This window comes from Solea solea, chromosome 15, assembly GCF_958295425.1.
Source record: "Solea solea chromosome 15, fSolSol10.1, whole genome shotgun sequence".
Lineage (NCBI taxonomy): Eukaryota > Metazoa > Chordata > Actinopteri > Pleuronectiformes > Soleidae > Solea > Solea solea.
In genome coordinates, this window is record NC_081148.1 from 4,755,614 (window position 1) to 4,777,683 (window position 22,070).

The 22,070-nt window shown below is 39.9% G+C and overlaps 1 long non-coding RNA gene across 2 annotated transcripts; it reads right to left on the reverse strand.

Annotated features, from left to right (window-relative positions):
- Positions 1–2,092: 2,092 nt before the first annotated feature.
- On the reverse strand, positions 2,093–3,666 carry LOC131473523 (uncharacterized). 2 transcript variants are annotated; one of them, XR_009242184.1, is made up of 4 exons: positions 3,589–3,666; positions 3,408–3,476; positions 2,502–2,615; positions 2,093–2,199 (listed from the first exon to the last, which is right to left on the reverse strand). It is a non-coding gene; the product is annotated as an uncharacterized LOC131473523 (long non-coding RNA). The 2 variants fall into 2 exon arrangements; XR_009242185.1 differs by lacking the exon at positions 2,502–2,615.
- Positions 3,667–22,070: the final 18,404 nt, after the last annotated feature.

Here is a 22,070-nt window from a genome sequence, read left to right on the forward strand (position 1 = left end):
ATGAATTAAAATAGTACATTTTTCTGTATCTGTATTAACATATAACCAGATCAGTCAGTCATCATCTACCGCTTTATCCTCCACCAGAGGGTCGCGGGGGGTGCTGTGCCAATCTCAGCTACATCGGGCAATAGGCGGGGTACACCCTGGACAGTTTGCCAGTCCATCGCAGGGCCACACACAGATAGAGACAAACAACCATTCACTCTCACACTCACTCCTATTGTCAATTTAGGGTGTCCAATTTACCTATTCCCCACATTGCATGTTTTTGGACTGTGGGAGGAAGCCGGAGAACCCGGAGAGAACCCACGCACACACAGGGAGAACATGCAAACTCCATGCAAAAAGGCCCTTGTTCCAACCGGGGCTCGAACCCGGGTCTTCTCGCTGCAAGGCGAGAGTGCTAACCACTACTCCACCGTTTGTCCCCATATAACCAGATAATACAGGAATATGTACAATTAAATAAAAAGATGACAATAAAAAAAAAATCACAATAAAATGTCTTCTGCAGGCACAAGTCAGTATTCAGTGTGGCCTCCCTTAGCACAGCTTGAACTAGTTTGGGGAGACTGTCTTGATGTTTTAGTAAATTGTACCAGGCTTTTTTTCAACACTTCCCAGAGTGCGTTCTGGGTTATGGTGAGGCTTTGGTGTTTAACTTCTTCCTCTGTAATCCCATACTGCCTCTATAATATTCAGGTCTGGACTCTACAGTAAGTAGGTCAGTCAATGACTTTCAGTCATCTCTTTGAATAAAACCATTCCCAATCAGGCAAAATTACAAACATTTCTGGCAGACATTTATTCAGCTTCAATGCCACACCTTGAGTATCACTGTGTTTTCCTTTGAGTGGCCTTTCTGGTGCAAAATTGTGATTATGTCTGTCAAATTCCTAACTGATAAGTAATCTTTGAAAATGGTAGGATAATTTTAGTCAACCTGAAAGAAATGCATATGATTGCACTGTTTTATAATAATTACATTTTCATTGTCACAATTATCATTTTTGAATTGAACATCAGCCTTTCTTATGCATCTGGAGTGAAAGAACATAAGCTCTTGAAAGCTAAAGGTTGGGATTGAACTTGATGTGGTGGCATCAGAGTCCAACACCTTCTCAGCTGAGCTAATGGAATCAATGTTTTATCATGGCTGATTTTCTGTCCAAGTCACTGTCTGAGTGAATAACGTTCTAAAACCAGAGCTATGGATCATACAAAATCGAGGGCTGTGACTGGCTTGCGTGCCACTCCCCAGTCAAGCACCTCAACTACTGTTCTAACCTGTACAATTAAAATTTTGGTTTCATTCACCTTTATATAATACTAAAGTTATATTTCTGCATATGATCACGCTGGATTGAATGGTTAGATTTTGGGGTTACAGCTATTCATGTTTCATGTTATAATATGAAGGTTTCCACTAATAAACAAGGCAATCAGAGATGGTAGACTTCACCGCAACACACTTATGGCGCCCTCTGTTGGTCATAGTGGCAAGTGCAGAAGCACAGACAGACAGACACTAACCTAGTGTTTCCCAACCCTGGTCCTCAGGGAACACTGCCCTGCATGTTTTATATGTTGCCCTGCTCCAACACACCTGATTCAGATGAACAGCTCGTTACCAGGCTTCTGCAGAACTTGGTGCTGTGCCAATGTCAGCTCAAACTCAATCCTGACACAAATAAGTAATAGAATGCAACAAAACATAAACAATTTAACACATAGGGCGATAGGCGTGGTACGGCCCTGGACAGATTAAATTGTTTATGTTTTGTTGCATTCTATTACTTATTTGTGTCAGGATTGAGTTTGAGTGTCATGTTGATAAGCATCTGACAATGACACATTTATGATGTCTTTTGTTTGTGTTTGACAAAAAACTTGCTGTTGTCCACTTCTGTTTCAGCATCTTCTCATGGAAAACATGTTTTGTTTCATCAATAGGTTTTGAGAGTTGTCAAATACATTTATTAGTGCATATTTTATGTTTTTAGTACTAACCAGCCATTAAGTGGTCCTCAGACTTCAGCCACTGCTGCTGTCTCCATTTTTGTTCAAGATTTATTTATTTATTTTCCAGCTTTGCTTCCTCTCACTGCTGTTGATTGCAGTTGTCACAATTGTGGCCACATCCAGGATCCTGGATTGTAGGACATGCCTCGGAATGACAGGGTCTGTGGCTGAGTACTGTTGAGACAGAACAAATGATGCACATATTTTACATGTAACTGGAAAAGCATCTTGATAGTCATATTTGTTATACTTTTGTTATTTTTGTTACTGATGTTGGTGTTGTCATGGTTTTTGATATTTAGCATTTCTTTTTATGTTGATGGTAATTTTAATGTGCATTTGGAAATGTTTATAGTTAATGTATACTATAAGCTAACCAGGCCTCTCTGCATGGTAACCCGAGTCATCTTCTCCTTTATTAAGCAGGTGTATTTACAGTAATTAATCCCTAATTAAACCCTGTGGTCGCAACTTACCGTTCCTTTCTGCTCTCTTCTCTCTCCCACTCTTCTCCGTCACTCCCATCTCAGTGCTTTTTTAATCCCCCTTTAATCTTGTAGATCAATTCAGATGAAGTGATTGACACCTGTCTAAACAAATAATAGACAACAAAACTGCACACTGTTCAAAGACAGCGTGGAGTATGGGATATTTTGACATCTAACATTGCTCTTCCTTAACATTAACAAATTGAAAGCAGATAAACTTACACTCACATTAAAACAATTTCACAACACTAATGTGGAAATCCATTTAAACAACTTAAAAGGGCTCTACATGTTACTTATTTAATGCATGCATTCAAGTTTAATTAGAAAATGTGTTTTATTTTGTATTTCATGAGTTGCATGGCTGTTGCTGATGTAATACCGTCTTCCCTGAAAATATCAAAAGTATGGCATTATTTCATTGTGAATGACTCAAGGAAAGAAATTGTATGTAAACTTTGAGTTCTGTTGTCATTGGAGTACATTGTTCTGATAAGTCATGTCATCATTTAGTTGGAACCAACACTGTAGATTACAGGGAACTGGGCACAAAACTCATGGTATTTTGTTTTTTATTATTAAGGAAATTCATTTGATTTAGTTTAAATTTAAAATTATATTGATGCAATTTTATTTTTCTTAAAAAGGTAATACTTTTTTATTGATTGAATTGTTAGTTATTAAATGCAAAACAACTCCTGACTAAATATAAACTCTGGTAGCTAAAGACAGTCATTTAGTTGTTTTGTGATGTATTATGTTATTAGTTCACCAATCATATTCATATTAATTTATTAGTTAGATATCGAATATAGTTATTAGCAGCTCTAAAAATACTTATACGCCCCTGAGGTAAAAACACATTCTAGTGAGAAGGTTTTGTGGTGTACTTACCGCAAGTAGCTTCAGCTGCAGGCCTTCGTGCTCCTGTTGCATATGTGGGATTTTCGATGGTGAAGCCATCTTAAAAAAAAACATGCACAAAGAAGTTATGAACACATATCAATTTTAAACAATTGTTATATTTGTTATGGTTGGTTATTAATTTTATCTTGCTTAACTACTTTGTACTTACGCCTAATCACTCGTCAGTCTTCGGTAATTGTGAGATAAGACAGTAAATCAATCCGCGGATTGGACACTTCAATATCCCTCCGCAGATCCCACCACACTATCCCACCACACTACTGCAGGTGAGTCCCACCTGCAGTAGTGTGGTGTTGCTCACAGACGTGTCGTTCGAACGACACGACTGTGTTCGAGCAGAGAAGGGATCTCTTTGAGTGAACCAACTGAATAGAATCGCTTCATGAACTGATTCCTCCCTTTCTCAGTTCAGTTGAGCTCAGCAGCGAGCGTGCCGGCCGGGAGTGGAACTGCCGCGTTCTGTGACTCACTCGTGAATCTTTCTTCGGCGAACGACGCAGCCAGCGTGAGGGCGGGGACTGTCACTCACTCGCCTGCACAGAGAACTGCCGCTGAGGACGTGATTCGCGCTGCTTTCATGTCATTGGCATCCGTTTCTCCAAGCTAACAGCTAAGTCAAGCCACATGAAAACAAACACACCTGTCCCCATTATCTTAACAGACTAAGGTTCACATAAAGTAATGAGAGGAGAGGAGACAGAAGAGCAAGTGTGTTTATTGTTATTAATTTTACAATTAAACTGTACTTTTATATCAAAACTCTTTTTAGTGTGGCTGCCCACTGCTCTTAATTCTAGGATGGGTCAAATGCAGAGATAATAATTTCCCTAAGGGGATTAATAAAGTATAAGATTTAGATTTAGATTTGAGGTCGACTGACTGTCACTTACTCTGCAGAGAACTGTCACTGAGGACGTGATTATGTTCGCACTGTCTCTCACTCATGAACCTACTGCACACTGAGAACTGTCGCTGAGGAGGGTTAGGGTCACGTTTACGTACTGTGGCGCTGTCTCACTCACTCGCGTACTGCACGAATGAACTGAATGATGGATTTGGCAGGGCACTGGGCTCCTGCTAAGCACTGAACGATTCGGTGAACACATTTTCGAACGAATAATTTTAATGAACGGATTCAAGTGTTTCAGTACATGACAGAAGTGTGACTGGGTTACGGAAGTGAGAGGAACATATAAAATAGACAGTGTTTCCGGTTTTGTTTGATTTCATTTTCTAAGCTTTACTCACGGTTAGAACGTTCTTGTGTCAGTAGCTATGTCCCATTCCAGGGACTGGACCCTACGGAGTGTGGATTCGTCGGGCCGAATGTGGTCAAACTGCGTCACAGCGCAGCTGTCCCAATTCAAACGGTCTACGTTGACTCCTTCGTATCCGGCCTACGTATGTGGCCGACGTTAGCTTGCTCGGGATGGATAGGTCTGGTGTATCCTTTTTGGACTTTAATACACTAAACAATACTTTTAAGATAAATTGGGCCCTGTCTCAATTTGGAACTTTATTCCCCACTATATATTCTCTCGCTTTGGTGGTCTGAGCTTTATTTTGAACTGCAATTACAATGTGGACGAACTCCCTGTTAAACGTTCCAATTCTCATAAGCAGGTCCTCTTAGCATGGTCTCTCATTTATAAACACAATTTCTCACCTCACCGATATCTGATTTGAAATAACAGAGATATTTTATATAAAAACAAGTCACTTTTCTTTGAGAACTGGGTACAGAATCAAATTCTGCTGGTGTGCCAGCTATTGAATGGAGAGGGGCGGCTTTTGTCTTATAGAGAGTTTCTTTTAACATACAATATTCCAGTTACGCCTCGAGAATTTGCAATCGTATTTGAGGCCATTCCATCAGGCACTTTAATGCTTTTCAGAGATACTGGCAGAACTCCTCCCACTACTGTCTCCCTCCCTGCTGTGGCGGAATCACCTGTTGGAAAGATCTGTTTTTCTGGACTTCCTCGAAGTAATAAGAACATTTGTGCCCTGTTTCAGAAATAAATTGTTTCTATTCCAAACGTTGTTTTTTATTGGAACAGATTTGTGAACTACATTGATTGGAAAAAAGTTTGGTTGATTCCTAACAAATACATGATAGTAAACAAGGTGAAAGAAGTATCGTTCAAAATAGTTCACAGATATAACCCTGCTAATCACTATATGACAAAATTTAAAAGAGACATAAATACAAACTGTTCCTTTTGTGAAAATCACCCATAAACTGTTTTACACCTCTTTTGGTATTGTTCACACAACAGATCATTTTGGCAAAACTTCAGCAGATTCATCATTGACCATATTTATAAAGACTTTGTTTAATTATGGGATAATGTGGTATTTTGCTTTTATAGAACTCAAAATAGAGAGAATATGTACTTCATTATAAATGTATTGATTCTATTGGCAAAATTCCATATTCATAAATGTAAACTCAGTGGTAAAAAAACTAATTTTGTCCCTTTTACCCATGAAGTTGTGCATTATATTTCTTTGATTTCTGGCTCTAACAACAAAAAGGCAATTAAGACTGTTAATGTTTGGTCCTCCTTTTCTTTCTCTTTTTAATAACTCATTAGCTAACCTGGCAAAGTTTTATTTCTCCTTTTTTTGCTCTGCTTGTTTGTTCACTAATGCAGTATGTTTCTTTCATCACTTCTGTACTGTAACGGTATTGCAATAAACTTGTTTAAAAAAAAAAAAGGTCTGGTGTATCCTTCTCAACCGACCATATCCCATAATTCTTTGCGCGCCAGCGGCAAATCTCTTCTAATCCGCCATCTTAGTTGTTAAGATGGCGGAGGGAAGTGTCTCGAGTGGCAGCAGCGAGTTTGTTATGAAATGTAATTATGACAAATCAATCAAACAAAACAAATTAAACATGTTTTCTGTATTAAAAGTTGTGCAGCTATTGATGTAATTAATAAGTACAAGTCACAAGACTGGCCGCCGCATTTGCTGTTCGCTGTCTGCAAGGACTGGGAAACAGTCGTTTCAATCACAGCATAACTTTTAAACTTGACTTAACATAGATGTGGTGGGTGTATGACTTATTTTGCCACGTTCACTAATTATAGTTGGTGGTATGAAAGAAACATACCATAATCATTTTATTATTTTGAAAGGACCAAAGAGCGGACAATTGAATTAATTCCCCTGAGAGGTGAAAAGGTCAAAAAACTCGGCCAGTGTTGCCTGGCGGTAAGACATAAATTTTGTATTGGTAATTCCTAAAAATAAGTGTAATGTTATGCCTATAATGATAATTTTAACTTTGAAAAGGGGCAGCACCATGTGTAATTTAAAACCCCTGTACTAAAACTACTGATACATCTTCCCTTGTTGTCTTTTGTCTCTGAATAGTACTATTTTGGAAGGGCGACATAACTCCCTTGCAGGTGTAATGTGACAAGTTGTATATAACAATTTATTCATACATACAATTTATTTTGAGGTAAACATAATTTCAGTTGGATGTTATCACAGTTATTATAGTATATATTTTCAGAAGATGTAATTTATTTTATAGTAGTTGTGAATGTATATGAAGACTATGCAACTAGTGAGTAACACCAAAAAAGAGGAATGCAGATAGGTAATTCAGATCTGGATCTGTGTAGTTTAATGATTTGTCGATCTGTTAATCTCGTTGTACACTGTATAATGAAAACAAAGGTGATTCTGGTAATGCCTCGGGGCTCCAATAGGGGGATCGCGCTCCTCTTCCTCATTCAATACAGACGAGTGAAGGAAAGAGCTGAGTGTGTGTTTTCCTCATCCTTCTCCCGTTACTATTCTCCTTTTTAAGGTAATTACCGTTTGCAAAGCACTGCATACTTATGAACACATGTTGATGGCATTTTTCTTAATGTTACTCTGGTTTAAAATGCATGGAAAAGACGTTTTTGTTGGACTTATTTGTTGTTTAGTTTCTTGCTAACTCAGACGTGTAAGCTCGTAGCCTGATAATCCTGATAAGCCTGATAATGATCGCCACGCCGTAGAGTCTGAATGTTGACATTGGTGTTTAAGCATGTTACTGTTTCATTTATATATTAATATATTTGTGAATAGCTCTCCATCCTTGAAAAACGTTTTTTATATGTTGTTTATATTGTTTAATAAATATACTGTTCAATATGAATTATATTGTATTATTGTAATAGAAAAAACTAGTAGACAAATTAGACAAAACATACTTTATTATTAACATTTTAAATTAACACAACTATATACATTAAATAACATTGAAATTAATTAAATTATTAACAGTTTAGAAATAAATAGAAAAATAAAAACTGATTTTGTTTTGTAAGATCAACATTGGTGTTCTGTGCTGGGAAGGTTAATCTGTCAGAGGACACACGGGCTGGATTTTCTGCAGAGATGAATTGAGGTTGTGCTTCTGGACCTTGATGGGCTGTCACAATCAAGACCCTGGTGTTTCTCCAACTTGTCTCCAGTGTCAACTGCATCGTCCATGGGATGGGTTTGCAGGGTTGGCTCATTTGACGGCTGCCATGTCACTATGGTACTAGAAAGGAATGAGGCATTCACATTGCTATTCTGATTATAAAAAAAATATATTTGATATTACTAAATTGGAATTTGAATAACTATATAAAACTGCAATTATTAACTTACGGATTGGTCAACAGCAGCCTCCTCCAGGGCAGACAGCTGGTCATGCCAGGTTGCTCCGCTGACTGCCTCCATGTCACGCTCCCCCTCATCCTCGGCCACATCCTCCACAGGCTCAACTTCTGGGGCCATAATGTCATGACTTCCAGACAGATGTTGTGGAGAATTGCACATGCTGTTATAACCTTTGAAATTGATTAAAAAAAACAAAAAGGTTAAAACATAATTCACTTTGGTTTTTGGCGTTCTAAAATCTAAATAGAGTGATAACTTACGTGTGGTACAAAGGTGTGGTGCACCTCCAGCGCTTGGAGGAAGATAGCCCTGAACCTTGTTTTCATCATCCCAAAGGCAAACCCATAGGAAACATAGTCCAGTTCTTCTGGGGTAATTGGGAGGTAAATAACCCTGTGGTGCAGGGCCACTAGTTCCTCTGTGACCCTGTGGACGATGGGGTGGACATTAGAGCAAGGAATGTCAAAAACTCTGGAGACCACCCTATACGATGCCCCACTTGCTAGCCAGAAGAGAAACACCAAGGTCTCAATTGTGGCCCCCCACCCATGTCTCCGTTCTTGGTTGAGAAGGTCCAGAAGCACATCCAGGGATCCTCTGCTCAGCCTGAAATCTGCCTGTGTGTCCTCCTGGCTGAAGAACCTTTCCAGCACAGGAACACCCATGTTGATCTTACAATACCATATTCCTGACTCTGAAGGAATAGAGAAACTGTTCAAATAAAATCTTGATATTTGCTTTTAAAGCTTAAACACATTTCTAAATTAGATTTTTAGATAATACTTTTCAGCTCATGACTAAAACTATACGTACTATATATATATATATATGTACATATATAGACATACTGTACATACATACATACATACAGGTATACATATGTCTATGCAGGGACTCCATTGTAGTTTGATGAGCTTGGATTAATATTACTCCTACATTAATGTTCTGTATATGTTACATTTACTGCTGTAGATTTAGTTTGGGCTCAATTACTTAATATACATCTGGCTGGTTTAATCTACAGTGACATATCAGATTATGCTGTATGAAATGATGATATGATTGTAATAAGGCTGCAAAATCTCCTGCCAGATTTATTAAGGTTACTATAAGATAAAGAATTCACAGCGTCACCATTTTACTTTACCTCTTCATGTCTTCTCTCAGGCTGAGAAAAATCATATGCTGGCGTTGACGGTGAATGTTTTTCATTTGTTCAAACAGCATGATTAAAATGATTATGAACTCTAACCTTTCCATCAAAATAAGCAAATAAACTAAACTCAATTAAAAACAAACAATACTACTAAACTGACTACTACAAAACAAATTACAACCAAATAATAAATATATGATATATAATAATTAATAAATTAATTTAAACATACTAAATTTCTTCCTAGCTAGGGGGAGTCGTAGAGCTTTGAGAGGCGGGAATGACTGGTGACATAACCTGCAAGTGTCGTCTACTGCCTGCCATAATTAGAAGAAGAAGAAGAAGCTGGAGGATTGGTGACGTACCCAGGGGGTGGGTAGACTGGACCGTCTCATTTCGCAGCGCTTGACTTCCGGGTCCTCCGAAGCATTCGGTCGACTGCGCACTCCATAGTGTACAGTCCCTGGAATGGGACACGGCTAGTCTGTGTGATTGATCACTTTCTACCTGGGGGCAGGTAGTTTATAACCCCCGTTTACGCCCGCCTCCTTCAGTCTACTGTTAAACGCAGCTAGACTACACATTGCCATTGACATTTGAGCAGTTAATAGCAGCGAATTTCATCTCTACCAGCATCTATAAACGGATTTAAAGACCTTCTTTATCGTGTGGACTGGACTTCAGCAGTAGCAGAATCAGCGAAGATTAAGCACTTGGCTCCAGATGGCTACTTAGCATCTGTAGAGGCTTGAAAATAGCTAATTGTATGAGTAAATTAAATAATAAGAAAAAAGAAAAAAAAAGGCAGACACCCCCTATTTTTTTATTTCTTATTTTCCTTTTTTCGTTTATGTAATTGCTTCATCACTCATGTCATTTAACAGAGAAGCACACACCATTCATTGTTGTACAGACGACAGTGAAGATGTGTGTCTTGTTATTTTCACTACAGGTCAGTAAACATGCCTTAAAATGAGTGTACATGCTAATGCTAGCGGACCTGAGTGTGTGTGTGTGTGTGTGTGGGTCAGCCAGCGGGAAAAGCAAGTCCAAACAGGAAGACTCCTGAATAAACTCAATGTACTTTATGCAGAATGTACTTAATTGATGAAGTTATTTTGGAATAATATGAATGTATTTGTGTTTTTTGGCTTAAGTCAGAGAGATGTGTTTGCCAAGTCATTTTGAAAGGTTTAAGTAAACTTTTGCACCGTAAGACATGTAAGACATGTGAGACAGTAAAAACAAAGGCATTTATTATTCTTCATGATATGGTTGAAATATATGAGAATGCAGATCGGAAGAATGACTATTTGTTTATCTGATTCTTGAGTGGATGTGTTTAGGGCCTAAGCGGCCTGAGTTATACTGTAATCTTGTGCATTAAATGAACATGTGGAACAATTGTTACTACTCTAGCTTAGCATTTCTGAACGGCTACAGTCTACAGGCAATGTACAATGTTTGATACCTGAAGTATAATTTTGTGAGGAAGAATAAATCCTCCTGCGTGAAGGTTACACCAGCTCGACGTGTGTGTCTTTGTTATTTTCACTAGGAAAAACAACTTGCTGCTTGAGGTAATACATGCTATTATTATTATTATATATGTTGCCACAGCTTTCTTTATGGTGAAACTCAACTACAGCTTCTAGAATGCGTGTTTTTTCAGTTTAATTCTGTTTAAAATTTGACTGAATTAAATAATGCAGTTTTTGAGATTATTAGAAGCATGCAGTTTCAATGAAGTCAGTGATGAGGGTCCCATTCATGTCATCTGTTTCTGTCACCATGGTGTGTCCGTTTTCTGGATGGATGTTTATTTTACACGACTTGACTGTCCGTCATCAAACAGCAGTTCTTCTTTGCAGAGAAGAACCTTACACATCGCCCTGGGTATTCCAGCATCTAGACACCTCTTTCAGTGCTTCCTTTCCCTTGTTTCCCCATCAAAGTACACGGCCAGGTACAGATTTGACTTCCCATGCACCCGCCTGCTTCACTTTTCTCCTCACCGTCTGTCCACTGTAGGCCTGATGGACTGTGGAGCACATTGTGACCTCTCTTATGTCCATCCACTTCACAAAGGAGTTGTCTTTCCTCATCCAGCAAATGCTCCCCCTCTAAGCCTTTTTGGGCAGGTCGTTCGTCTGGATCTGTGGGAAGCCAATCCGCTTTTTCCTGATAATCCCACAGTAGCCAATGTTCTTTTGGGACAAATCAGTGAACAGGGTGGGGCTTGTGTAGAAATTGTCAGTGTACAATGTGTAGCCACTACCCAGGACAGGGAAAACCATAAGGTCCATCACAGCTGAGTAAGACCGTGGCCTATGGCGGACTCATGCCCATGTGTAGCCTATTGAGGAATCGGCACAAAAACTTTGTATCCCCATTGTGTGGGCTTGTTATTCCATACTGCTTCATACTGATGCAGGCTTTGCTGGTGATCATCCGCTCATCATCATTGAAAGATCTTGGTAGGGCTGGAAATTGGCCTTGCAAGCATCCCCTATCTCATCATCACAGGGGCTATATTTATATAAGTCTGTCATACTCTGCAGTGTTCTTTTTCTTTTCATTATCTTTATCTTCTTTTGGGTCACTAAGATGACGGGACCTCAAAATGGCCTCAAAGCTGTCCCATGACATCCTTTCCCTGGGGAAGGAAAAGTTGTGTGGCCATTACTGCCTCCAATAATCTGACCTGTGGCCGACTGTCACAAGGCCAGTGAAAATGACAATTGCCAAAAATGTGAAAAAAATCCTTCACTGTCAGCACTTGAACTTCATTCCAGCTAGCTTTCTTTTCACAACATTGGCATTAGTACTTTTAATGATGTGTCTGACCACAGAAGCAGAGAAGTACAGCTGGAAGAGGCTCAGGGGAGACCATGCTGTGGTTTTGTTAAAGTAGGACCAGGTATCCTGGCTGGCATAGATCTGGGAGGATTAGGTTTGATATCCTCCTCATCTATGTCCTGCCACCTTTCCTCCTCACTCTCTGCAATTTGCAGCATCCTTTTTTCAGCAGTTCCCAGAGAGGTGCGAGCTCTTTTCTGTTGAGTGGTCGGGGGAGGTGCTGATGGGCCTGAATGAGGTTGTAAGCTTCCTGGGGCAGACCATCGTTGACCAGATCAGAGTCGCCACTGGTGAGTTACAGGCTGCAACAGATCTTCATCCTCTGACCATGACTCATAGACACACGCAGTGTTCCAGCAGTTTTAAAACTTCCTCGGTTGTGTAAAACGTCTTTGGCCCTTGTTTTGCCATTTTTTTTATTCACAATTTCCAACCAAGAAACAGAAATAAACCAACCACGACTCCAATCTGCTCTGTGTTCTGCGCCCCACTGCGTAACAGCCAGCTACCGTGACTTACATGTTACGAGGTAAGCATCCTCATGTCTCCAGAATGGATTGACTGATTTGTCTGATTGAGACCTTTGTTATGGGAGAAGCTGAGTGTTAAGTGTAGTCCTTTAAGAGAGCAGGAGGTGCGTGATGCATGATGACATCAGTGTGTTGTGTGTGTGTGTGAGTGACGGTGCAATCTTACATCTGTACCAGAAGAAGTGTTCGGGTTGCTTTTTGTAATAAATACTCAAAATAAGAAGGCAAGAGGTGTCTGTCCATATGTTTACCTGCCATGTGGCAGAAGTGACACTTCTTCAGCCCAACAGTGTCCTCACTTACGCTCTCTAACTATGGTCAGGGAGCCGAGTAGGAAAGTTTAACACCTCCCTTTAATCTCTGGAGCCAAAAGAATGACGCTATTGTCGCCAATAGCAGTTCCATACGAAGTTTGATATGTAGTACTTAATTTAGTTGTTGTTTGAGCTGCGTTTGTCACATTTTTGTCACACTTTTCAGGCGATCTTCTTCATGCAGAACCTCTCAGGGTCCACCGATTGGGGGACCTTTGGGTTTCTTACTGTACCTATAGATGTGGTGTGGTGTTTTGATCTGTGATGCAGACTGCATTATAAGTGAAGTGGAGGCAAAGAGGCCTGGCTCAGTCCATGATTCCAGGATCTTTGGATCTTTCAATCTTTTAAAGTTTATCACAAGGTAAAACCACACATCTGAAATGGAAGTGTCCTGACGACTTTAAATGGGGACATATTATGCAAAATCAACTTTTTAATCCTTTTAATACTTATATTATAATATAAGTATTAATAATATTTGGGACTCTGGAGGCCCTACCAGTCGCCAAAGTGTGGAAAAAGAATACTCAGTCATGTTTTCGTTGTCCCCCTTAGTGTAAGTATAGGCGATAAAACACTTGATGTTGAATTCCCTGAGCATTATGACGGCAGCATGCGCATTTCACCGCAAATGTTGCCACCCCACCAGTAAGTTTACTTCGAGAGCTCCACCATTGCTCCACCTTGTCCTCATAAAAGGCAAGAGTGCAGGCGAGGGAGGAAGAGCGGTATTATGTCAACGCGGAGGGACAAGTGTGATGTTCGTGGCTGCACAGTGGAGCACAGTGTTTTACACAAACTTCCAGCCTCAGAGGATTTTATATATGAAGCTAATGTGCCGGATAAAGTCAGCAAACGTGTGTTCGTGTGCTCGCACCACTTCGCATCAGACTGCGGCCAGCGGTCGCCGTATTTAGTCAGCGACCGTATTTCACCGACGTACAAACACACACATTTTTAAGAAAAGGTCACATAGAGCTCATAATTGACCATTCTGACACGTCCTAATTAAACATATTTGTTCAGTACGTCCTCAATGACCGGAGCACAGACTCAGTCTGATACAGTCACATACAGCGGCAGTTTATGCAGCTCGCCCAGTGCAGCAAGCACAAAACCAAGCGTTCTGAAAGGGGCGGTTTTGGCAGGGTTATTGAACTGCTATGGTGCTTCATCCTTATGGTATTTTGACCAAAGCATGTCACAGACATGTTCATTAGGACACCAGGGACCTATTTTAACTTGGGGAAATAGGGTATAATATGTCTCTAATGTCTGTCTTTAAGCGAGTCAAAAACCTTTTGGCAGCTATTTATGTGGTCGAGAGTTGAACTTTTTGCAACCACAGGTGAATTACCAGGCGTGCTGCTGGGAGATGGTTATGCCTGCCAGCCTTTCCTCCTCACCCCGATTGTAGATCCTGGAAAAGTAGGACGGCGAGCCTATAATCTAGCCCATGCCAGGACAAGTGCCCGGCTGTAGATGGCCTTTGGCCTTCTAAAAGCAAGATTCCACTACCTCCACCACCTGAGGGTCACTCCAGACAGGGCCTGTGTTATTGTTGTTGCCTGCACAGTACTGCATAAGGTGGCATGTTTTAGGAAGGAAAGGGCTCCCACAGTGGCACCAGAGACCGTTCTGTTCTGTTGACTGAGCCCATAATTTCATTTAATACATGTTCTTACTCTTTCTCGATGTGCATTTGTTTTAAAGGAAAAGGGAAGCCCATACATTTTGTGATTTCATTCAGCCAGCATCACATGTCCGCTTGAAGCTAGGGAGAGAGAACAGATTCCTACATTGTGTCACAGCTTACAGTGCTTAGAGTGTGCATTAAAAATCACTCAAGGTCCAACGTCCTTAGTGTCCTTCTTTTGATTTCAAGGTCCAACTCCATTTTCTGTCTTTTACAATCAATTATTACATTTGCCAGCTTGATTTGGGACCTTAGATGCTGTACATCTGACAGTCTGTGAATTATGTGAAACACTAAATTAGCACAGCAGCAGGATTTGAATATGATGTAGATTTACTTTAGTGAATACTCACTATGTTGGAGGGACGGCTGTCAGTCTGAATAGCATATATGTCCTTCTAAAAGAAGAGATTATTTACACAGGATAGATATGATACCTCAAGCCTTCTGGAGTTCACCGAGAGAGTCTCCTCAGCTGCTGCATCAGCTGTGTCAGTGTTGTCATCATCACCTTCCGTCTGCCATGTGCAATGCAACCTGGGATTAACGTGTTATAGTAAACTGTTTCCCCAGGGAATGTGTTCATCACATTCTGTTTGTCTTCTTCAGACATTTTTTGTTAATTATCCTCTAAAGGGGGCTACTTTTTTATTTTATTTTTATTATCAATTAATCTGTTAATTTTTTTTCTGATTAATCAATTTGGTTTATTTTGTTTGCCCTGTGATGGAATGGTAACCTGTCCTGCAGGTGTCTACCGCAACTCCTGCCCTATGTCGGCTGGACGATAAAGAAGTAGACAATTATTTATTTCATTAAAGTCCTGTAGCTGTTCCCCCCTGGATCCCTTCCATGGTTCTGGTCCAGTACCAGCTCCAGTACCACCACCAGTATCTGCTTTAGAGAAGTCTGGGGTTGGTGGGCCACCCCCTGTGCCAGACACGTGTGGCTTCTTTTTAACAGCTAAATCAGAACAGACAATAACATTAGGTGAGCATGCAGATGTTTAAGGCACTTACCAGCCTGCAATATATTCTTATATTTCACCTTAACTTGTTGCCAGGTCCTTCTGTGCAGTCATGTTCGTTCTATGTACAGAGAATGAGAGTGTAGAAATTATTAAATGGAAATGAGAAATGACTCATGTAACTGCAAGTATGACTTATGATAGTGAGAAGCTCAAATGCACAACCAGATGCACAAATGAGTGTTTAAATCAAGTGCATGTTTTAAGATACCTCTATTATGTTAAATGGTATTCAATATATAGTCAAAGTCACCCAGCATTTATGATTAATGACCAGTTATCTTGCATAAATTATCTCTGTAAGTATTTATATTTGACCACTTACTCATTCAGTCTGTCCGCTATTGTCTGCCATGCATTTTCTCTGACCTTATTAATTGCGGCAGTGTTGCCTTTTTTTTTTTTCATATCAGGTGTTTCACCTCCTCGAACTGTTGCTCACTCGGGGAAAAGTATGCGGCACACGTCTTCTCCATTTCTGCATCAGTCATTCTGTGATCTACCTCGTGGTCTACTTAAGAAATCCATGAACAGGCACTTCACAGGATTAGTTACACCTAGGTTGACCAAGCCACGCCTTCTCATCCTGGTTTGACGTTCGTGCAACGGACTAAGCCAGGATGAACTTACTCGCATTTTCGCTTTTTCAGAAATCCTGGATATTTTAATTCTACTTTGAAGCAACAGGCCCCTGGTGTCCAATCCCGACATGAGCTCGAGTGCCTGTTTCCATGCACATGAAGTATTCCGGTAATACTTGCCTGTGACTCATGTAAATACCTGGAATGTTCAGACATGTACTTTCCATGTAACTTGTGCACAGCTGCAAATCGGGCAGCGTCAGACTCAGCGATAGAACACGGCTTCTCCACAGCAGTCGATCATGTCTTTATGGAGCATAATACACAAACGTGTTTATTTGTGCACGTCAAAATGGTTTGAAACGACAGGATACTCGCCACAGCTCCTCATTTATGAACACTGACATCTCTCATAGCAAGAGGCAATTTCTCTCTCCATCTCTCACAGCTCTGAACAACAATCATGTTTGATCTTTAATCAATCACTCATCCGTCAATTCGATCCGCATCAGCTGTTTTTTTTTGTTTTTGATTCCTAAACAACTTTGCAGCTGCAGTTCAAAGTCTATAGGATCACAATAATTACACCACATAACGTGTAGAAAGACAAACTTTTTTGGATATACACATGAACAACTGAACAACAATGAACTGAAGACTTTGCACATGTATTTTTTCTATGATGTACTCTGTCAACCTACGGTGTGTCACACACCCTTTAGAATGTTTCATCCCTTTCTCCATCTGTATCTACATATTCCTAGAACAATTGCCCTTCATAGTGAGTGTGGGACTAAACCTGAGCCATTAACGGAATACAATCTGTTAGACTTAATTTATATGTTTCACATATTTGTGTAACATAGTCAAATCCACTGGTAAATTATATTTAAATACTCTTGTGTCAGTCTGTATTGAAGGTGCTATGTAAATATCATTTAGTGATTGTGATGCACATTGATTAAAAGAAATTTGGATATCATTGTTTTTTTGAAAAACTCAGCAATTAGAAACATTTCGGTAAAGTCTTTTTCATTGCATGTCGTACTGGTTTTCATGAATCAAATTGACACTTTTTATACACCACATATGTATGGGTGTGGGGGGAAAAAGGCAGAGCAGTATTTCAAAAGGCTTTTGAATGTGTGTCTCGCTCGCACTGACGTCAGCGATGAAACCCGTTCTTTTGGGTCAGGGGCAAGCTTTGAATTCCCTCTCACAATAAGCAGTGATTGAAAAACTGAAATATCTGAAGAGAGAGAATGTAGCTGCAGGCCAGATAAAGCAGGTCCCTCTTTCTTCAGCAGTGATATTGGCGAATTTGGAAGTCTTCAGGGTAAAGGTTATCTACAAAATCCCCTCGCAGCTCAGAAGATGACGGACTCCCTGTCTTTTATAAGCCTCTAATACTAGATACTATTCTATCCTCTTTTAAAAGTGAGGCCTTGTGGTGTATACTAAAGGGCTTTATTTAGCAACAAAGGAGAATAAAAATATTCAGTGGAATAGTGAAAGCAAATGCTAAACCCTGGTGAGATTGAATCAAAAGGTAATTGTTCTGCTTGACATTTATATTGTTTCACAGTTTGTACCCACATGTTTTTTAAATACTTTGCTTTGTACGGGAAAAATGTGATTCACTTACATGTAACCATTAGTGGTTGGCAACCACCAGGCCACTATCAATAACCGGCCCACTAGATTGTGACTTTTTTAAGCTGGAGTTTCACTGTTTACTTCACGTCCAGTGTGAACACAGCATAATGTGCACATGACAAATGCATGTTGCGGCACAGGTAAAGCAAACAGTAGGTCCCCTATGTCACTATGTCATTGACTCAAACCTCTTCTCTGAAATTTCAGATGGTACAGATCTGTCGAAACTTGCCTGCCTCAAACTATTAAAGTGACTTTTTTTCTGGGTTTGTGTACATGTTAATCCTGATGAGCAGCTAACTAAATCATTCAGAATATACATCCTTTACTGTAGCCATGTTTCTTAATGCTGCACACACTCATGGCTCTTTTTGATTTTTACTGAACACACTAGCTAAATGTGGCATTAAAATGTTTTGCAATGGCACAAAAGTCTGTCACCAATTAGTTTAAACTAATGATATAATATTCTGTCAAAGATTTAGACACAAGGTAAAGAAGGCAATACAAAAAAGCTAATTATAAAGGAAAAATCAGGAAAGCTTTTTTGACAGGATGCCAAAACATAACATGCTCTGAAAAGATATTACAATCATTTATTTGTGCCTCATTTCAGTCAACTATCTCAATAGGCCTAGTGCCAATTAGACTGCCAATCTAAGAGGAAATATTCCCTTATGTGACATCAGATTTGGTTATGACTATTTTCATATACATTAAAGTTGCCAGAGTCTTGGCAAGATTGCAAGCCAACAAACAAGCCAAACTTTAAGTGATAAAGGATCCAAACTTGAGTTTGTTTTTGCAAACACTGAACACCAGACAATCAAGCAATCAAGTTGCCATTTTCAGGCTTGTCTTGGGTGCAGACAGAGGACAAATTGATGGGGTTAACCTGGGAGAACAAAGGGAAAGTGAAGAACAAACAGCGCTTGCACTCAAATAAAATATATATTAAAAAAATATAAAAATAATGACAAGTCAAGACTGACTTGAACCATCAATATTCATTGAAAGCATAAAAGTTATTGGATGATGAAAAAAATTGAGTAGAAGGTAACAATGGTATATCATTTAGTGGGGAAAATAAAATGAAAAATGAAGTCTATGAATAAAGATTTAAGAACACATCACCTATGATATTTTATTTAAAAAAGTAGAACTTTAACTTAATGAGGACATTTATAATTATGTCCTCTCAGACAAGAAGAATCCACACCAATGGTAATTTGTTCATCTTTGCTGATTTAGACTGCAATTTTTCTGCATGAGGTTTCATTTTTATGTAGAACATTGATTTTTCTTTTCAGGTTTGAAAGTAACAGCAGTTTATTTGTATTTAAACATTCTGCTCTTGAGCATTAACACTGTGGCGCTTAAGGTTTATGTTGGACAATGTGTCTAATCCTCACTGAAATGGTCAGACAGTGACCGATTGCATGCGTTGCAAAGCAGTATAATTAATCCTTAGTCAAACAGATATTTGTTAATTAAATTAAAGCTCCCAATTAGACCCTATACAAATGTTAGCTACTCCTTTACTTACTTTAGCTGAATCTGCTTGCTCCAATTATGGGCATGAGACTAATCATACGGAGCATGAGAAACTGGAGCTAGGAAATGGACAATGCAAAAGGAAGAAGCACGTTTCAATCTGAACGTTGTATCTTGAGGGAAATAGCCCTGTCTTGCAGTGGCTCAAGTGAAGCATATTGTAGTTTTTAAGAAACACTTGAACCCATAGGACGCTACATACTTGCAGATGCTTAGCTGAGCAAGTAGACACATGATGGCAGAGCTACAGGGACTACTCTCTGGAACTGTCGAAAAGCAGAAAGGATGCACAAGTGCACACACAAGCCTCATAGAGCTTCTTGACATGTTGATTGCAAAGACCAGAGGCCAATCTCCTCTCTAAAGACTTCTATCATGGTGGACAGCAGAGCAGCCAAAGGTCACAAGCCTACAGGCAGCTGCTGCCATATGACATGAAGCACCATGATGATGTGTGAAAGGCAGTCATAGTCAAGCCCTGTTTCTAACTCAAGTCTGTGACGGCTGCAGTGACAGTTCGTAGCTAGACAAGTTATCCAGTGTCGCCATTATGCATAATGCAAAAAATAGCCATAAGGATAAATGATGTAGGCTCGAGAGCACACCAACTTTCAGGTCAAGTCAGTGACCTTGACGTTTCCGGATCTTGTAAAATTTAGCAGTTCAAATGTACAAAGATATCTGTTAAAATAACAGAAAATCATCGGAGAAAATGGTTAATTCATGGGAAAGCAGAATAAAAACAAAACCATGCAGGCAATGAAAAATAACAATATTGTATATTGATAGATAATCCAGTAACAGTCAAAAGCTTGGACAGGACTGGAACTGTAAATAAGTTAAAATGGATGAGGACATTGTGTGTATATGGATGGATGTCTGGTGGCCTGAGGGTTTGTGTGCACAAACTGGCCGTTCCTGGGACAGAGATATTGTTCCTGGAATCGGCGAGAGATATTTTCCCAGTTTGACTAATGCCCCCATGCTGTCTTACAGCCCAGCTATCACTAGCCATTGGTATGTTCTTACAAACATGTATCTGCTGGGTTTCAGCTGCCTGAGGCATTCACTTGGCAGGTCAACACCGTGGGCCTTCTTATTGATGGAGTATTGGATGTTATTTGTTTCATCCTGGAAAAGAGGCTTTGACACTTGCTAGTCTTCAGCCTCCTCTCTTCTGCTTGGTGAACAACCTCAGGGTGCTGAATGGTGAGGAGCGTTCTTGTCTTGATGTCAGAGGCCCCTATATCTTTTTGCCAGGAAATTATGCCAGCAGGGTATCTGATTACCATCAGGGAGTAGGTACTGATGGCTTGGATTTTGTTCCGACCAGTCAGTTGAATCTTAAGGACCTGTTCCTATTTGCCCTCATAGGGACCCAACGGTATCTGTAGCTGTGTTGCACATCTTCCACTCTGTCAGTTCCAATCACCATCCGTCTTTTAGATATTCTCTCATTCCCAAATCTGAATTACTTTCCGGTGTCAATGCTTTAGATCTTGGTGAGATGGATCTCGGCATACAGCTTGATGTCATTCATGCAGAGTAGATGACCGATTGCCTCACTTTATCACCTTTTCCACCAACATTCCCAGTTACTTTTGTTACCAGGAACTTATTTTGTTCTATGGAAAAATAATTCCTTGTAATATGTATGGTTTGCATTTCCATCACACCTCAAAGTTCTGGAAAATTTATTGAAATCAGACTGATGTATGGGGGAGTGGTATACAAAACCGCACTACATCTCCAGTCCAGTAGTAGGAAATAAATGTATCAAAGAAGCCTCTCCTCATCCTCCTGTTCCAAATAAACTCTTTGGAACAGGAGTTTTGTTCTTTTTTCTTGATAGAAGTTCTTAATAGCAGGGTGCGAGCATGCCTTGGTCATAAATGTCATAAAATGTTGTTGGTCCTATCATTTGGACACCCATGGTCTTGCACCAGTCTGATAGTTCTGTGCTCCTCCTGAACAAAACAGCTGCTGCTGCAAGGAGGTTTGCCTCTGGCATTTCCCTAACTTCAGGTGAGGATGTCCAAGTTCCAGAATGACCCGCAAGACATGCCCACTTCACCTTCCTCTGTGCCCCAGAGTCAAAAAAATCAATTTCCCACACACCTGGCAAAGGAATTAGCTTTATCTCCCTGTGCCATGTGGTCAGGCTTCTTTGGTCAGTTTTAACACCAGGTTTTATTGTAGGCTCCAGCAGTCCATAATGGCTGGGCCCCCAACTGAAGCCTGTAGTGAACTGGAGAGTTTTCTCACACTTCAACAGAGACATTGAGATTGACACACTGGGGAACAGGGTTAATCTAATAAAAGAACACAAGGCTTGTGACTATTTCATGAGATTATATCAAAAAATTGTTTTGTCTTTGTTTAGCAGCTTTTAGTGTTCTGAGGCAGCAGACTTTTGAAATGTCAAGACACCTGAAGCTTATCCGTCTTCCACTTACACTCAGCTCTCCTGCACTCTCGCCTGACAGCACGAGTGATGTCATTAACCCATGGCTCAGGTTTAGGTTTGGAACACCTGGTTTTTAGCAGAGCCACAGTGTCAACTCCTCAGTATTACATAAC